An 18384-nucleotide genomic window follows, 5' to 3' on the forward strand; every position below is an offset into this window, starting at 1 on the left:
TTGAGTAGAAGAAATGTTAGCAAGACAATAGTGTTTTAAACTTATATCCGCTTCTGCTTTCGTATTAGTCTCCCCTTCCTATAAAACAATTTTCCAGCATTTTTGTAGGCATTCCAACGCTGAGAAAAAAAATCACTACATGCTAGTTTCATATAGCAAAGTAGAATTAAAGCTACAGTTACAAGTATTTATTAATCTGTGATTTATGTAGATTTAACCCCAGAGGTGCCTGAATAAGGGAATAATCATCTCAGTAATTGAATGTCAGACCCAGGGCTCTGAATAAACACTCAACTACCTTAAATTATCTTAATGTGATGAGACTCTAATCAACAAACCTTGTTTGTGGTATACATCAAGCAATTATAACTTTTCTCAACTGAAGTTTTAAATAGATAATAGCAAACTATTTTCTCCTTGCCCTTTTTGGTGGACCCTATTTAGTATGATGTCCAGTGATGACTCCTAACAATTGCCTAGTCAAGTCCCTGAAGTTTTCTCAGCAAGATTTTGGAAGTGGTTTGCCATTGCTTGCTTCCTAGGATAGAGAGAAAGAATGGTTGGCCAAGATCACCGAGCTGACTTTGTTCCCAAGACAGGACTAGAAGTCACAATCTCCTGGTTTCTAGATGATACCCTAACCAATACAGCAAACTGGCTCCCTATCTTCTGGTAAATAAAATAACACCTCTGTATCATGCTGGCCCAAAAATTCTGGAAGTTGGAGTCCATACCCCCTAAAATTGCAGAGGTTGAAAAACAATGAGAATATCCTAAAGATAAATAACAAAACTAACTGATTATTTGATATAAATGTTATTAAATATGGCCTGAGCTGATGAAAATGTTAATGTTTTCTATTAAATTGGTACCAAAAGGGAAAAAAGAGGAAATCACAGAGAATGTTTGACTTATGACCATAACTGAGCTCAAAATTTCTTTAGCTGGGGGCTAGACTAGAAGACCTCCAAGGTCCCTTCCAGCTCTACTCTGATTGATTCATTGATTGAACCATGGCAGTTGTTGTTAGTAGCATGGTTGTTATATGAAAATGGCTTCCCCATTGATTTTGCTTGTCAGAAGATAACAAAATCCTGGAATGCATCATGAATACATGCCAGTTGCCAATCATCTGAATTTTGGTCATGTGACAATGGGGATGCTGCAACAGTTGTAAGCGTGAAAAACAGTCATGTCATCTTTTTCAGTACTGTTTAAAAGTTTGAATCGTCATTAAACAAATGACTGTAAGTCAAGGACTGCCTTATAGTAAAGTAGCATAGTATTGGAGAAACTTATTTAACGCCATTTTACCTCTCCTCTGCCTTCTAACCAATAAAGCAATACTAATCCCCTATTTCAATTGCTCACAGTTGCCTCTTACCAGTGGTGGGGTTCAAAAATTTTTTTACTACCAGTTGTGTGGGTGTGGCTTGGTGGGCATGGCAGGGAAGGATACTGTAAAATCTCCAGTCAGAGGTGGTATTTACTAGTTCTCCGAACTACTCAAAATTTCCACGACCGGTTCTCCAGAACTGGTCAGAACCTGCTGAATACCACCTCTGCCTCTTAGGATATTATAGATCATGCTCTCGCAATGTACTCTTGAAAAAAATGGGAGTACTGACGAAGATTTCCATTCCAGCTGCAACACATAAAAATGTAGTGCCTAGCACAATACACTGCGCAGTGTACACCATGTGGAGAATGAAGGGTGAGCTGTTACTTTATCAGTGGACAATGGTGTATTTCTAGTTTATCACTCCATAGGGAAGGTATAAAGGTGGAACTTTCCAAACTCACTACCTTTACATTTGGTAAACTACTGTTCTTCTAGCCTGATTATATTCTAAAGAGATTTTGATCCGTATTAGACAAAGATCCCATATTCAGACAGCGAGTTCTAAGTCATTATCCCAGATAGTAACAATCTGGGCAGAGGGGAAGAGATTACTGTTACTATAAGGGATTTGGAGGAAGTAAACATAGCACCCAAACATAGTAAAGATCCAGGAAAAATTCTGAACTACTGCCAAAAATTCATAAAGCTGCCCCCAAATCTGAATAGATAAAACGGTCCATGCTCGGCTATTTCACATTCAAATCCTTCTCTTCTTCCTTCTCCTTCTTCCAACAACTGAAAATCATTCTTGTTGTAAACCTTGAATATGTTTTTCCTATTTAGCCTATTTTTCCAGTTTTGAAACTACAAGAAAAATTGAGCTGCTTCAACAAATGATGACCACGGTTGCATTTTATTTCTATACACATTTAACATTGCAGCTTTCAAATAAAATTGAACTGCCAGAGGAACTTTATACTCAAAACATGCATTTTTCTTCAGGAATTTAGTTCTACCTATTATAATGCCATACAGTGGCAAAGAAGTCAGTCAGTCTTCTCAGGGGAGAACCTTTCTGTATTTGCAAAAGTCAGGTTAGATGAAAGAATTGAGCCATGGCCTTTTCAGCACAATATAACTTTAGCCAGACTTATTAAAACTTTGTGCAGCATGTGCTTCAACGTATGTCAAAGCAGAATGTCACCATAAAGTATTTTTCATAGAAAAAGGGGGAAGTTTGATATTGTTATGTCATTTGACAGAAGACCAGGGGTGGGATTCTACCAGTTCACACCTATTCGCTAGAACCGGTTGTTAACATTTTAAACAGTTCGGAGAACCGGTTGTTAGAAGAAATTACTGGCCTAATCCTGTAAGGAAGGCAGGAAGGAAACATTCTGGTGTTACTTACAGAAACTGCCTCTCCGTTAACCCTTATTACATTCTTGGCAGGACTAGACTTCCTGTCTCAGGAACTTCTCTGGAGTTTTTTCCCCTCTTTTGTTAGTACTTTGCTTCTGTGGAGTGACCATTCAAAGTTATAATGGCACTGAAAAAAGTGACTTATGACCATTTTTCACACTTACGACTGTTGCAGCATCCCCATAGTCATGAGAGGCCAGGCGAGGAAATGTGTGCCTCAATGTGAGTGATATTGAGTTGGCCACACCCAGCCAATAACATGACCATCAAGCCATGTCCATCCAGTCACATGACCACCAAGCCATGCCCAGCAACTAAGCCACATCCACAGAACCGGTTGTTAAAAAATTTGAATCCCACCCCTGCAGAAGACATGTTGGCATTTTGCAGAACAAACATGTTTTGCAATGGCAAGCAGATTTCTCTCCATATGCAGAACAATGAAGGGGAATATTAGCAACAGACATTGATTTTAGCAACAGTCATAATAATGAGATATGCTGTGACTATGCAGGTATTTCTAAAAATTCTCAACTCTAGAGAAGGAAAAACAGTCAAAGAGAAAACATAAAGTTATAGCTTTTATTTATTTACTGTAGAAACTGTTGTGCTGCTCTTTGTCTGATGGCTTTCAGTGTTTCCAGGATTGTCCCTAATAACCCTCCAGCATCTCTGGAAATCCTGTCAAAGTGAAGAACTATACTTGAGATAATGCCCGGAGATGTAAGTATAGAGACATAAATTTAGCACACTGTTAGGTTGGGGAAAGGAGAGGCTGAACCAGAGCATGAGTGCAACAATACTTTATTATAACAATAAAGGGCTGACCGTGCTTGCCAAGCCGGGAACTGGCTCGCAGCGATCAGCAACTGGTTGGACCCCGCAGCCTGCTTTTATAGCTGGCTGCTGGGGAGAACCAACCAATGAGTGAAGGGGAAGAACGCCCCCGCAAAGTGAATGGACCTGAGTGAGAACTCCTAGGGTTCTCAGAACATAACACCCCTTCCCCCCAGATGCAAACACGCATAGTCTTTGAGGTAGGCAGGAGGTTTATGCTGGCGCCCAGAACGGCGCAGCTCTGGAACGCTGTCTGTCCGTTCAGGGTCTGCCTGGGAAGGCAGAGCTGGTAAAGTGTCACCAACGTGCCCCTCGGTTCGGGCAGGTCCGGGACTCATAGGGTTGGTCACTGGGGACATGCTCCCGTAGACTGGATTGGACTGGTCAGCCGTCTGGGCGCCGCTGTCCATGTTCGGGCTTTCTGGAATGGCTGCCGGTGTAAGCTGGTCGCCGGGAAAGATGTGGATGTGGGGTTGATGTTGAGGCCTCCCTTCGTTTTGTAATTCTGGGTCCCTGCTAGCGAGGGTGCTGAGACGCCTACGCAGCTGGTCCAGGTGCCTTCTCCAGACACGACCGTCCTCCAGTCTGACTCGATACGACCTGGGTCCGGTGATGGCCACGATCTTGCCCGGGATCCACAGGGGGTCTCCAGCGAAGTTCCTCGCGAATACTGGCTCCTGTAAGATAAAATGTCTAACCCCCGATGTGGAAGCGAGGGGAGAGTCAGGGCAGTATTGAGGGTGCAGTCTGTCCAATACAGTCCTCAGGCGCCTGCCCATCAGGAGCTCAGCTGGGGACTTATTGGTGACTGAACATGGAGTTGAGTGCTGGCTCATCAGGAAACGCGCGAGTTTGTGGTGCCAATCATCCCTGCTGAACCTCGCCAGGGCTTCTTTAGTGGTCCTGACGGCCCTTTCAGCCAATCCGTTACTGGCAGGATGAAATGGGGCTGTGAAAATGTGGCGGATACCCAGGTTGGCAGTGAAACGGCTGAACTCGGTTGATGCGAACTGTGGGCCATTGTCGGAGACAATGGAGTCGGGTAGCCCGTGTGTTACAAACAGGCGAGTTAATACTTTGGTAATTGCTTGTGTGGTGGTCGTGGATAGCTGTGCTACGTCAATCCATTTAGAATAGGAGTCCACGACCACTAGGAACATTTTCCCATGCAAAGGGCCAGCCAGGTCGATGTGAATTCTGGACCACGGAGCGCTGGCGCTCTCCCATTTAGTAGGGGTGGTGATAGGAGGAGCTGGACGGGATTCCTGGCAGGGGTTGCAGGAGCTTACCCATCTTGCGATGTCCTCGTCGAGGCCCGGCCACCATACGTAGCTGCGTGCTAATGCCTTCATTCTAACGATGCCAGGGTGTCCCTCGTGCAACACCTCCAGAACTCGGGTACGCAGTGAGGTCGGGATGACCACTCGAGTGCCCCACAGTAGACAGCCCTGCAAACTGGACAATTCCTGCATGCGGGTCTTGAAAGGTGTGAATTTGTTTTCAACATTACAACCCGGCCACCCCCTCCTCACCCAGTCGAGCACCTGGGCGAGCGTTTTGTCTGCCTTGGTTTTAGCAGCAATGTCAAGGGCAGTGATGGGGAGGTCCAGTTGGGTGACCTCAAAAATAGCGTGGACAGGAGCAGGGTCTTCAGCTGGAGCCGGCAAGGGACAGCGGCTGAGAGCATCAGCGTGGGACAATGTTTTACCTGGGCGGTGAATGAGTCTGTAGGAGTAGGCTACAAGGAAGAGGGTCCATCTCATCATCCTAGGAGAAAGGACTTGAGGGGTCTGTTTGTCCCCAGCTAGTAGACCCAGGAGGGGCTTGTGGTCCGTGACCAGCTCGAAAAAATGGCCAAAGAGAAACTCGTGAAATTTTTTCACTGCTGCCACAGCTGCTAGAGCTTCCTTATCGATCTGGCTGTAATTGCGCTCTGTTGTAGAGAGCGTCCTGGAGAAAAAAGCAATGGGAGCCTCGGCGCCATTGGGAAGCCTGTGACTTAATACTGCCCCGATTCCAAGGGGAGATGCGTCTGCTGCCAGCACTAATGGAAGGTTGGGGTCGAATTGAATAAGTACCGCCTCTGACGTGAGTAGTGATTTGACGGCGTGAAAAGCAGCGTCTTCTTTGTGCCCCCAGTGCCAAGGTGATTTTTTATCCAGTAATCTGTGTAGGGGTTCAGCTACTGATGCTTTATGGGGCAAGAAGGAGGCGTAAAAGTTCAATAGCCCCAAGAAGGCCTGTAGTTCAGTTTTGGAGGTTGGAGTGGGTGCCTCGTGAATTGCCTTAACCTTGGACTCCAGGGGGTGAATGCCTGAGGCGTCAATTTTATAACCCAGAAAGTCCACCTGTCTAGTGGCAATGGCGCATTTTTCTTTTTCAATTTGAGGCCATGCTGTCTGAACCTCTCTAACACTGCTCTGACTCTCTGGAAGAGTTGGGGTCTGTCCCTGGCCGAGACTAAGATGTTGTCGAAGTAGGGTACTACACCAGGGAGGCCCTGCAAAATCCGCTCCACGAGGGATTGAAAAATACCTGGGGCAACACTTACACCAAATTGGAGACGCTTGCATCGGAACGCACCCCTGTGAGTGACAATGGTCTGGAGTTCCGCTGTTTGGTTGTCAACAGAGAACTGTTGATACGCTTGAGACATGTCCAATTTGGCAAAAATGCTTCCGGGTTCAAAAGTGTGTAATAAATGCTGAATGACGGGCACTGGGTAAGCGCTGACTTGTAGAAACTTATTGATTGTGGTCTTGTAGTCCGAGCAAATTCTCAGGCTACCGTCTTTTTTGAGGGGTGTGACAATGGGCGTCTCCCATTTGGCAAAATCTGTTGGCTCAATGACCCCTTGTTTTAACAGTTTATCCAATTCTGCATCTAGTTTTGGCCGAATAGCGAATGGGACCCTCCGCGGTTTAAGTCTGATTGGGACTGCCTGGGGGTCAACTGAGAATGAGATAGGGGTACCGTTATAACACCCCAGCTCATCGCTGAATACATCTGAGTAATCAGCGAATAAGGAGTCAGTGTCAGAGGTTGAGACAGCATGGACTCCTGTTAGCCCTAGGCCGAGATGGGGAAACCAATCGAGCCCCAATAAAGTAGGGAGATTGCCGTTAACTACCACTAGAGGTAGGTGACCTTTAAAAGCTCTAAAATTGACAAGGAACTTGCCTCTGCCGATTACAGGAATGGTCCTCCCCTGGTAGTCCTTCAGGCTAAACTGGCACTTCTGGAGCCGGCTAGTTGATAGGCTGGGCTGGAGCCTCTTGAGGGTGTTCCACGAGATAATTGAGAGCGCTGACCCTGTGTCAACCTCCATGCGGCACGGTTTACCTTCTAAGTAAACGGAGAGAGAGATTTTACTAACAGTGTGGCAAGTGTGCTTGGCATGGTGGTGAGTGCGACAGTTCAATACTTGCCTCTGCGGTCCAGAGTGTGAGAAGGGGGGGTGCCTTTGTGCTGAGTTTTGAGGGGCTTGGCAGACTCTCGCGATGTGCCCCCTTTTATGGCAGTTATTGCAGGTGGCTCCTTTGAACTTACAGGTGGCCCTCAGATGAGATCCACCACAGGCTAGGCACAGGGTGATGTGCTTGGGCGGACCGATGTTTTCTTGTTTGGCTCCTACCTGCGGCCGTCTGGCGTTGGAGAGGCGGTGGACGTCGTTTTCATCACTAGGGGCTTCCTCTGCTACCACCTCCTCGGAGTGGACTGGAACTGTCGTTAGCTTTGCAGTCGGGCCATGGATTTCGGTGGCTGAGTGCGCTGCCAGTTCTGCTGCCAAGGCCTCCTCGACGGCTTGCGCTAGGTTGAGGTCCTTTTTAGCGAGAAGGCGCTTCTGAAGGTGGAGGTCCTTGACCCCGCAGACTAGTTGATCGAGGAGCATGTCCTCCAGGTAGGTTCCAAACCCACAATGCAGTGCTGCTGTTCTGAGGGCGGCCATGTACTGATTGATGGTCTCCTTGTCCGATTGCTTCCTCATACGGAAGGTGAATCTCCTGGCAATCTGTGAGGGCCTGGGAGAATAGTGGTTAGTGAGGATTTCAAGTAGTTCAGACCAAGGAACGTTTTTCAACTCACGTGGAGCCACGAGGGCTGTGGCAGTATCGAAAACGATGGCTCCACAGTAGGTCAGGAAATACGATTTTTTCCGATGCTCCCCAGCATCAGCCAGCCCGATTGCATCGATATAATGGTTGAAGCGGTTCTTGTATGATTCCCACTTCTCCTCATCCGGTTTGAACGCTGGGAAGACTGGATTGGAATTCATGGTGATGGGACCGGTGGAACAACCTGTGGACAAAATCTCTCTGGGGCAGCGGCACAAGGTTCTAGTGCCTGTGGCAGGCAAGTGATTTCAGCTCTGGAGAGGCTTTTCGCAATCCTCTCTCTCTCTCTGGGCTAGCACACGGTTTGGCTATCAGCCGTTGGCAGCGTTTGAATTCGTGCCTGTGTGGGCATCAGTGACTTGACTACAGCACCGCGCTGTACCGTTTAGGTTTGAAATTCAAATGACAGCCGTTTGAATTTCGTGCCTAAACAAACGAGCGGCTGCAGCTCGCAGCGCTTCACTTTCCCTGTAGCTGGGCTAACAAGCGGCTACAGACGCTTCTAACTTTCGATTCTGACCGCTCTCTCTGGCTGCGGATCAGCGTTCGCTTCTTAGTGCTTGCTGACCGCTTTCTCTGTCAGCGGATCAGCGTTCGCTCTTTTTGCTTGCTGACCACTCTATCTGGCTTGCTCTTATTCGCCGGCCGATCGCTCTCTCTCTGGCTGCGGATCGGCGGCTAGTGACTCAGCGGTTGCATGGTGCTTCTGGTAGCCATCCCATCCTCGTCGCCAGTGTTAGGTTGGGGAAAGAAGAGGCTGAACCAGAGCATGAGTGCAACAATACTTTATTATAACAATAAAGGGCTGACCGTGCTTGCCAAGCCGGGAACTGGCTCGCAGCGATCAGCAACTGCTTGGACCCCGCGGCCTGCTTTTATAGCTGGCTGCTGGGGAGAACCAACCAATGAGTGAAGGGGAAGAACGCCCCCGCAAAGTGAATGGACCTGAGTGAGAACTCCTAGGGTTCTCAGAACATAACACACACTTTCTGCATTATAACACAAGCAACACACAAAATAGTCTGATTTCATCATATTTCATCAACAGAGACCGATTTCATCAGCACAGCCAGATTTCATCAGCTGAATTTGCAAACTTTCTACTGCCGGTAGTTTCACAGACACATAAAAAAAGGAACTCACATTCATATATGGTGCCCATAACATCATTAAGCTTCCAACACATAACGGGATGGAAGGACAATCATACACACTATATCCACAAAGCTCTCCAAGAAGATTGCCTATGGAAAATATACACATAACTCTTTCCCGGTGATTAATTACTTCTACTCTTGTTCCTTGGATTGACAGACCTCTATACTGTCATATGTGGTGCGGCTCCATTGCTTCCTCCTTTTCTTTTCTCTTTGCAATATAATTCTGCAAAGTATTGTCCTGGTTGTCTAAAATATGATAGACGAAGTGATTAATTTAATCCTCCAGCTTTGCTACCCTCTTTGTTTACTACTTTATCAGCCAAGACAGTACAAGTAGCACTTTTGGTGCTATATTAAGAATGGGGAGGATTTGACTTAAGGAATCTGTCTCACTTTTCTACCCTTTTCTACTTACTTACTTCTTACTATAGTAGTACTTACAACTTACTTGCTACTCTAGTATAGTACAGATTAAATAATGGGTGAAACAGAATCATAGAATAACAGAGTTGGAAGGGACCTTGGAGAACTTCTAGTCCAACCTCCAGCTTAGGCAGGAAACCCTATATCATTTCAGACAAATGGTTTTCCAATCTCTAGTCCTTCTTTTCATTAAACTAGACATACTCAATTCCAGCAGTTGTTCTTTATATGTTTCAGCCTCCAGTCCCCTAATCATCTTTGTTGCTCTTCTCTGCACTTTTCCTAGAGCAGCGGTGGCCAACTGGTGGGCTGCAGCCCACTGGTGGGCCGTGGAAAATTTTTGGTGGGCCACAGCAGTTCTTGCGCCTCTCAGCTCTCCGAGGAACCTCGGAGTCAGGCCCCTGAGATGCCCGTGCCAACCAGCTCCTACACCAGATGGCGGTGGCAACAGCAGTCCCCTCCGCCAGTGCCCACTGTCAGCTCTTCCTCATTAGTTCTCTAGCTTTGAATTGCTCCTGGCTCTCTCTCTTTCCTCCCCCCAAAAGGCAGGAAAGGAAAGGGAGACTGAGCCGTGCACAGCTCTCCCCTTTTCCAGCCCTTGCTGCCTTTTCCAACATTGAAGCCTCGGAAACGCAGGCAAAGCCGCCGCAGCGGTAGCATCCTGAGTTGCCTTAGCATGTTCGGTTAGTTAAGAATCACCCTACTCAGAGAAGGAAGTGGTGAACCAGATGTTAAATTTGCAAACCAGTATTTGAACCGACAGGTTGGCCCTGCCCAACCCCCCCCCCACAGTCTCCACACAGACCATTTTTGATGCAGGTAAGTGCAGGGTCCACGTGGAGGCTCTGGGAGAGGGAAAAACGGGCCTTCTGGAAGTCCAAAAACTGGCCATTTTTGCCCTCCCAGAGGCACAAGGGAAGCCTTCAGACCCTTGGAAAGATGAAAAACAGCCCTCCTGGAAGTTCCAGTAGGTCACTCCCACCATGGCTATGCCCACCCAGCAAACTGGGCAGCGAATTGGTTGCTGGGATTTTTGAATCCCAGTCCTGGTCTCAACATCTTTTTTACATTGTGGTGACCAAAACTGGTCCAAGTATGGCTTTACCAAGGCATTATAAAGTGGTATTAATACTTCACATGATCTTGATTCTATACCTCTGTTTATGCAGCCTAGAATTTTTTAACAGTTGCAGCACACTGCTGGCTCACATTTATGTGCTTGTCCATGCAGACTCCAAGATCCCTCTCATAGTTGAATCATGAAGGGAGCTGAGTCACTAGGTTTTTGAACAAGAATGGTTTTAAGATTTCTGCCCTCTTTTCCTTTTCTTACACAATGTCTATTAACTTCCAAATTTTAAATTGGGATAAAGAGGTGGGAAGAGTAATTCTGCATTTCACGGTGAAATGATTGCATTATTTCACTCTTAAGCAAACCTCAAAAAAATGAACACTTTGCACTACTTTTTATTTATTTAAATTTTTATGCCACCCATTTCCTCTGCAAGATGGTTCTGGGCAGCTATAGATGTTTCTCTCTTTCAAAACAAACAAACAAATCAATTCTTCCTACTAGAATTGTGTATGTCTGTCTGCCTTCTATCTTGTTCTCTCTTATATCTAATCAGCTATCTGATCAGCTATCCACTTAGAAACGGTTTAGGATTGGAGTCCACCTTTTTAGCTAGTACTGTAAAAGAAAGAAGAATTATTGTTTAAGAGGTACTGAGCTGTGAAAAACTACTTGGAAAATTAGGATATTTGTAGATTTGTAAGGTCCTGTGTATGTTTGGAAAAAGTTAAGGGTGACATCTGAGGGATCTTTGGTGTTCTCTCATCTTGGTTGTTTTTTTTTTTGCAGATGTTTCATTACCCAAACTAGATAACATTCTCACTTTTAGTCTGCACTAGCACTGATGATGTTATCTAGTTTGGGCAATGAAACATTGCAAGAAAACTACCAAGTTCAGAACACCAAGGACCCCTCATTTCAACATGAGCTACACATATTCTCCTTTATTGGTAGAGTGATATGTATAAATGAACTCAAAGGAGCTATGAATTATTATAAGCAAACTCCATCATAAATGAAAGATATGGCCAGTTAGCTGTAGCTAGTATCATACAGTACATGTAAGATATTCTAAGATGGTACTGTATTTTAGATTCTCCATCTGACTTTGAATGATGAGTGTGAACTTTTCAATTTAATCTGGGCAAACTATATTTCTGGAGTATTAATGCACATGTAGGTTGCTTTCGGAGAAAAGATGAACCCAAATCAGGGAATTAAGTATAAGATCCAAAGAAAATGTTAAATCCAACTTTAAGGTAGCAGCAAGACACTTGACACAAAATATCTCAGACTAAAAGTGTGACATGAGATATCATTCTTGACATTTGCTCTGATGTGATGCTACAGTCACAAAAGAGAAAATTGATGGTTTTTATCATTCCAAAATATACAGATCTTTGTCAATCACCAAAACTCAATATTGTCTAATCAGGCGCAAGGTCTTATAAGTCTTGTGGTTTTGCAAGAACATCAAAATCTAACATGGTAATAACAGAAATCTCATATAAGAATATGACAATTGCACACAAATACACTTAGACTTCACTAAGCAGAGGTATTTCTCTGTAAGAGCTCACATTTCCTGGCAGAATTACTGAAAACCTTGCATAATCTGACAAACTTGTGAAATTCTGGGTGAAAGTGTTCACAGTACTACACTAAATTGTGCAATGGAATCTGGGATCAGAAAATATTGCAAACCTCTATACACAAAGAAAAACGTGATTCTATACATTTTAGTGACTGAGTGCTATATCATTAAATCATGCAATCATTAAGTCATACAATTGTTGTTTTTAACTGTTTGAGCTAAAGTTTCCTCTTCTATGAAAACTGATATTTTGAAACAAAGAACGTAAATTTTTAAAATGCCCTAAAAGAGCTGAAGGCCAGCTTTACAGAAGGAGTCTCTGACTTAAGGTACATTTGAAGGGTAGAATAGAAATCTTCCTTGAGTAACCAACCTTTATTTAGAAAACTTTAATCAAATCGAAAGGGTGGATGCCTACATCATAATACTACGTGAACAGCCCAGAAAAAGAATTGCATTGAATCCCCAAATTAGATTGACCTCTTGTGGGCACTTCAGTGTGAACTTCAAACTTTAATATTTTAAAACAAGAAACACTAATCAATTTTAGATCTGAGATGTGAAATAACTTGTCACGGAACATCTCTGAAGTCTGCTTGAGATAGATCATTTGAACCCTATGTTTCTCTCAGGCTGTTTTGATCTTGTATTTGGTTTATTGTCAACCTGGGAAATACTCAGGATAGGCAGATAGTGCATCTCAATCTGATCAATATTTACTTAGTAGAAATTCCTAATGGATTCAGTGGAACTTCATATGGCACACATTTATTCTGAGATTTAAAATAATAAAAATGTTTTATACATTTTGAGACCAATTTTAGAGTATTGTTCAATTGTTTAGAATCCCCACCATATATCTGGCATCAGTACAATTGAGCGAGTTCAGAAGTACTTCAGGAGAAAAGCCTTGTATTCTTCTGTACACAGTAGAATTCCTTATGCTCCTAGGTTCAAAATTCTTGGTTTGGATAACTTAGAACTGTGTTGCCTGTAGTCAGGCCTAGGTATTGCATACAAAATTATACGTAGTAATGTTTTACCTGTAAATGACTTTTTTTGTTTTAATCGCAATAATATGCGCACGAACAACTGCTTTAAACTCAGTGTAAATCGTTCTAAACTTGACTAAAAAAATATGATTTCTGTAACAGAGTGGTCAAATTCTGGAATGCTCTATCTGATTCAGTTGTCTCAGCTACAAATTTTCCATGGACCTTACTTCATTTTTAAGTGGTCAGTAGAGGGGGCGTGTATAAGTGCACTAATGTGCCTATGATCCCTGTCATTATATTTTTATTCTCTTATTCTTGTTCCCGTTTTTGTTTGACAAATTCCAATAAATAAATACATCAAACATACTGTCAAATTATTACATTTTGGTAGAAATACAGGTATTCCTCAACTTACAACCCCTACTGAACCCCAATTTTGTACTGCTAAGTGAGACATTCTTTAAGTGAATTTTGCCCCATGTTATGACCTTTTTTGTCATATTTGTTAAGTGAATCATTGAAGTTGTTAAGTTGTAACATAGTTGTTAAGGCTTCCCCGTTGACTTGCTTGTAAGAAAGTCACCAGAGGTGATCATGTGATCCTGGGACACTGCAACCATCGTAAATATAAGTCAATTGCCAAGCGTCTGGATTTTATCATGTGACTATGGGATGCTTCAAAAGTCTTAAGTGTGAAAAATGGTCATAAGTCACTTTTTTCAGGGCCATTGTAAGTTCAACTGTCTCTAAATGAACTGTTGTAAGTCGAAGACTACGTGTGCTTTTATATAACTTGAACAAAAGGGATATAGTATGCTTATTATTAGAAATGGGCAGGGGTGGGATGCTATCGGTTCTGCCCGGCTCTATAGAACCAGTAGCTCTGAAGAGCAGCAGACACAGAACCGGTTCTGTATTTGTTGCTGTTTGGCCCACATGCCTGTCCAGGCTCTTACCTGACCTTTATTTCCTGCTTTTTCAACCTCAGCTGCTTTGCGTGGCACAGCTGCGGTTGAAAAAGCAGTAAAAAAAGTGCTTTTTCAAATGCTGCGTACCCACGCGCAGCGCTTACCAGCTGTCCGAGCAGCACACCTTATGATGTATTAAATGTGCACGCAGTGTTACACAAAATGTAAAATTAGCAAACTGGTAGTAATGCCGGTTGAATCTCCTCTCTGGAAATGGGTATGAGAAGGTTGACTCTTAATTAGTAAAATTATCTATATATGGGTAACCTGCAATATGGCTATTTATTCATTGTCTTCTTGACATGGCAAGCAGTACATAGAGGTGAAACTTGAAAAATTAGAGTATTGTGCAAAAGTTCATTTATTTCAGTAATGCAACTTAAAAGGTGAAACTAATATATGAGATAGACTCATTACATGCAAAGCAAGATAGTTCAAGCTGTGATTTGTCATAATTGAGATGATTATGGCTTACACTTCATGAAAACCCCAAATCCACAATCTCAGAAAATTAGAATATTGTGAAAAGATTCAATATTCTAGACTCAAAGTGTCCCACTCTAATCAGCTAATTAAGCCATAACACCTGCAAAGGGTTCCTGAGCCTTTAAATGGTCTCTCAGTCTGGTTCAGTAGGAAGCACAATCATGGGAAAGACTGCTGACCTGACAGTTGCGCAGAAAACTATCATTGACACCCTCCATAAGGAGGGAAAGCCTCAAAATTGGTAACTGCAAAAGAAGTTGGATGTTCCCAAAGTGCTGAATCAAAGCACATTAATAGAAAGTTATGTGGAAGGGAAAAGTGTGGAAGAAAAAGATGCACAAGCAGTAGGGATTACTGCAACCTGGAGAGGATTGTCAGGAAAAGGACATTCAAAAGTGTTGGGGACTTTCACAAGGAGTGGACTGAGGCTGGAGTCAGTGCATCAAGAGCCACCACACACAGACGGATCCTGGACATGAGTTTCAAATGTTGTATTCCACTTGTCAAGCCGCTCCTGAACAATAAACAACGTCAGAAGCATCTTACCTGGGCTAAAGAAAAACAGACCTGGTCTGTTGCTCAGTGGTCCAAAGTCCTCTTTTCTGATGAGAGCAACTTTTGCATCTCATTTGGAAACCAAGGACCCAGAGTGGAGGAAGAATGGAGAGGCACACTGTAAGATGCTTGAAGTCCAGTGAGAATTTTCCACAGTCTGTGTTGATTTGGGGAGTCATGACATCAGCTGGTGTTGGTCCACTGTGCTTCATTAAGTCCAGGGTCAATGCAGCAGTCTACCAGGAGATTTTGGAGCATTTCATGCTTCCTTCCGCAGACGAGCTTTATGGGGATGCCAACTTCATTTTCTAGCCGGACTTGGCACCTGCCCACACTGCCAAAAGCAACAAAACCTGGTTCAATGACCGTGGGATTACTGTACTTGATTGGCCAGCAAACTCACCTGACCCTATGGGGCATTGCCAAGAGAAAGATGAGAGACATGAGACCGAACAATGCAGAAGAGCTGAAGGCCGGTATTGACGCATCCTGGTCTTCCGTAACACCTCAGCAGTGCCACAGGCTGATACCTTCCATGCAATGCCGCATTGAGGCAGCAATTGCTGCAAAAGGGGCCCAAACCAAGTACTGAGTACATATGCATGCTTATACTTTTCAGAGGTCCGATATTGTTCGATGTACAATCCTTGTTTTATTGATTGCATGGAATATTCTAATTTTCTGAGATTGTGGATTTGGGGTTTTCATGGGCTGTAAGTCATAATCATCACAATTATGACACATCATGGCTTGAACTATCTTGCTTTGCATGTAATGAGTCTATCTCATATATTAGTTTCATCTTTTAAGTTGCATTACTGAAATAAATGAACTTTTGCATGATATTCTAATTTTTTGAGTTTCACCTGTAAGTGGGTTAAATAATTAGAAACATATTCTGTAATGACATTGGTAATGGCATCTATAATTCTCAATTACTACAGAATGGAAAGGACCAGAAAAAGGCAATGGGCAATTATAAAGGCCAATAAATTCAGTCAGATGATATGACTGAAAAATACCTTTAATGCCAATTGGTGAAACTGACTTACAATAAATTTATTATAAACTAGTAGTATGTCTTCATTGTATAGAATTAGTTATAAAAAATAACAGTCTTTTTAAAGATTAAGATAAAGTGGAAACGTTTCCCTAACACTAATTTCTTTTAAATTAGAGGAATGGGAAACTCAATTATCTTTAGTCCATTAACAGAAGCAGAATACTACAGAGTGGTCATTGCTCCCTCTACTGGACCAAAAGAAAAATGCAAAATATCACATAATCAATGTCCACTCACTGAATTGCTGCTGCTGCTGCTGCTGCTCTTGATATATTAAAACTCTCCTGATCTGCAGTTAAAGCATAAGAGAATGAAAAGAAGCTTCCAGAAACAATCTCCATCCAGTATTCTGTCCTTCTATATTTTTGTCAATTTGGGAAAAAATGCATAGGAATCTGCAGGGGAACAGGTAGGAAGCCAATGAAATTACAACTCATAAGGTTACAAAATTATACACAGGCAGTCCCCTTACAACTACAGTTGGGAGCAGCATTGCTAAGCAAGGTGGCCGTTAAATGGGTCACATCCAATTTTACAAGCACCCCATCCCCCACCCCCATGATTGTTAAATGAATCTGTTCGGTGAATCACAAAGTCTTAAGGCAAATCCAGCTTTCCCCATTGACTTTGCTTGTTGGGGTGGGCTGGGAAGATCACCAATGGTGATCAGATTATTCTGGGATGCTGCAATGGTCATAAATATATGTTGGTTGACAAGTATCTGAATTTTGATTATGTAACTGTGGGGATGCTACAATAGTTGTAAGTTGTGAGGATGGATTGTAAGTCACTTTTTTCATTGCCATTATAAATTTTAACAGTTGCTTAGCAAATGGTTATAAGTTGAGGACTACCTGTGTTTCATATCATTTGCACAATTAACTTGCACCGGTCAGCTTTGTTTGAACAGTTGTCATACTATGAACCTTCCCAATTGCAAAGCACAGTCTCTCTCTCTCTCTGTTTAAAAGCCCAATTAATCTGCAAGAGGCTGTCACATTGTTGCAATCATATGCTTTTTACAATCATTCTAAATGTTGGTTTGCTGTTGTGTGTAAAATGTAGACAGAATTGTTCTGGACTGTTTTGGTTGCTTGTTGATTCTTGCAAGTTATGGGCATTCATGGGGGGATGTGATGTAAACCCCCCCCCCATCAATAACATGGATGATGCATGCAAGTTTGCAAGGATTGGTGGTTGCTTTATAACAGGAGTGTCAAATTCAAGCCCCGTGGTCTGAATTTGGCCCACGGGGCTGACCTGGAAACAGCGAAGGATCAGCCTATGGTGCTCTGCCAGTGAAAAATGGAGGGCTGCAGGAGGTTCTCGCAGTAAAAAAGGGGTGGGCGGGGTGGGCATGCACAGCCCTCCCAAGCTGCATTTTCACTGGCAATTGCAGCCAAAAATGGAGCTTGAGAACCCATTTTAACTGGCAGAGCACTTGGGCCACCACAGATGCCCCTGACACAAATGACATCAAGCTGGGCGTGCCGCCCCCGCCACCCCGAGGTCAAACACAACCCTGATGCAACCGTCAATGAAATCAAGTTTGACAGCCCTGCTTCATAATGACAGGACACCTATTTTCTGATGCCTCTGTTGCAACTCCTCCTGGGTCACAATAACCCAGACTAAGCTGTCAAAAGTAGCTGATTGAAGAGCCTATTACAAATACCAAGTGGCTGCCCAGGGTGTGACCCCTTTTGAAATACTTCTTCAGAGATATGTTTTAAATTGTAGCTTTGGAGTGGACATAGGATTAATAGTTGCCTTTTTGATCAGGAGTTAACAAAAGAATAGGTCAAGAGTCCATACTAATGTGTGTGTGTGTGGGGACAGGGAGAATTTCTGAGCTTATGTTTAAAAGTACTGCCAAAGAAAATACTAGCTTTATTGCAATTTCAAACACATTACAATGAGGTTAAAAACAAATACAGCCAGTTCTTGAACTTTATTGTTAGTGTAGAAGGTCTGCAACCACATTCAAATTATGATGGTTAATAGAAAACTAAGCAGGTCAATAGGAGTTTTCCTCTAATAATTAATGCAGAGCAAATAGCATGATGCCATGTATTTCTCCAAAGCTTCTCACTGACCACTATTGGAAGTAAAAACTAAATTAGATGGATCCTGGGTCTGATGTGCTCCATGTGAACACTGCTGCATCAAGATGAAAAATCAAGTTCCACTTACCAAGTTTGTACTGAGGTGCCCTTTGTGAAAAAGCAACCAAAGACATCAATCACTCTAGGCCCAAATGATGGAAAGTTCTGTTATTGTCTGGGCATGTGACACAACTTTTTCATATTTCGCTGTCCTGAGTTCACTGAACCTTTAGCTCAAATGCAATTT

The 18384-nt window shown here is 43.3% G+C and overlaps 1 protein-coding gene across 1 annotated transcript in view; it reads right to left on the reverse strand.

Annotated features, from left to right (window-relative positions):
• The window catches only part of AKAP17A (A-kinase anchoring protein 17A), a 90232-nt gene extending 74948 nt beyond the window's left edge, over positions 1–15284 (reverse strand). Inside the window, exon 1 of the mRNA XM_087938406.1 lies at positions 14961–15284. The gene's annotated coding sequence lies outside the window, so the exon portion shown is untranslated. The remainder of the gene's footprint in view (positions 1–14960) is intronic.
• Between the last annotated feature and the right edge of the window lie 3100 nt (positions 15285–18384).

Source organism: Pseudonaja textilis, chromosome 8 (genome assembly GCF_049901715.1).
Source record: "Pseudonaja textilis isolate UNSWEBS1 chromosome 8, rPseTex1.2, whole genome shotgun sequence".
NCBI lineage: Eukaryota > Metazoa > Chordata > Lepidosauria > Squamata > Elapidae > Pseudonaja > Pseudonaja textilis.